The sequence below is a fragment of the Myotis davidii genome, unplaced genomic scaffold (genome assembly GCF_000327345.1).
Source record: "Myotis davidii unplaced genomic scaffold, ASM32734v1 scaffold142, whole genome shotgun sequence".
Lineage (NCBI taxonomy): Eukaryota > Metazoa > Chordata > Mammalia > Chiroptera > Vespertilionidae > Myotis > Myotis davidii.
The window spans coordinates 1648979-1649863 of record NW_006294400.1 but is presented as its reverse complement, the minus strand read 5'-3'; positions in this window follow the sequence as shown (position 1 = coordinate 1649863).

Below are 885 nucleotides of genomic sequence, written 5' to 3'. Positions count from 1 at the left end.
CTATCAATCTCTATTCCAAAGGTTAGGGCATTTCTTATCTCCATTCCAGGGTGTAAAGATTATGTACTTAAGCATGATTGTTCGTAGTTAAAGTGATTAATTTACCCGCCTGGCAGTTAAGAGGTTTTAGTCCCTCCCTAACTTCAGGGGAAAATCCCTACCTGGGGAAACAACCTTTCTCGGAGAGGTGACCTTGGTTAAAACACATAGTACCAAGAAGGTGAGCAAACATATTAAGAACAGTATGCCATATATGCGAGGTCCCTTGAAACAGCAAGGATGGACTGGCTCCCGGCAAGATTCCAGCTAACAGCCCTGGTTTCAATGCTTAGTGGCTGGGTGACCTGGATGTATTATTTTTTAAAATACATTTTTATTGATTTCAGAGAGGAAGGAAGAGGGAGAAAGAAATAGAAACATCAATGATGAGAGAGAATCATTGATTGGCTGCCTCCTGCACGCCCCCCCACTGGGGATGGAGCCTGCAGCCTGGAATCGAACCTGGGACCCTTCAGACCACAGGCCGACGCTCTATCCAAACCAGCTAGGGCTGGATGTATTATATAACCTCTTTTTAAATTGAGGAGTCTAATCCCAGTATTGCAGAATTCTTTAAAGACTCACATAAAATAATATGCAAAAACATTGCTTGGGAAACAAGAAAGAGTCGCTATAAGGTGTTATTATTATTTTACAAATATAATTACAGAGATTAGTATACCTGCTCAAAGTTACTGAATAAATCATTAGAAGAATCAAGGAAATGAGTTACTTTTTTGATAGACGCATAATCTAATAATCGCTTGACAACAGCCAGCTATTGGCTACTCTGATGCCCTTTGGGAAGGTTTGCATTGGTTAAAGCAAAGTAATTTATTCTGATGG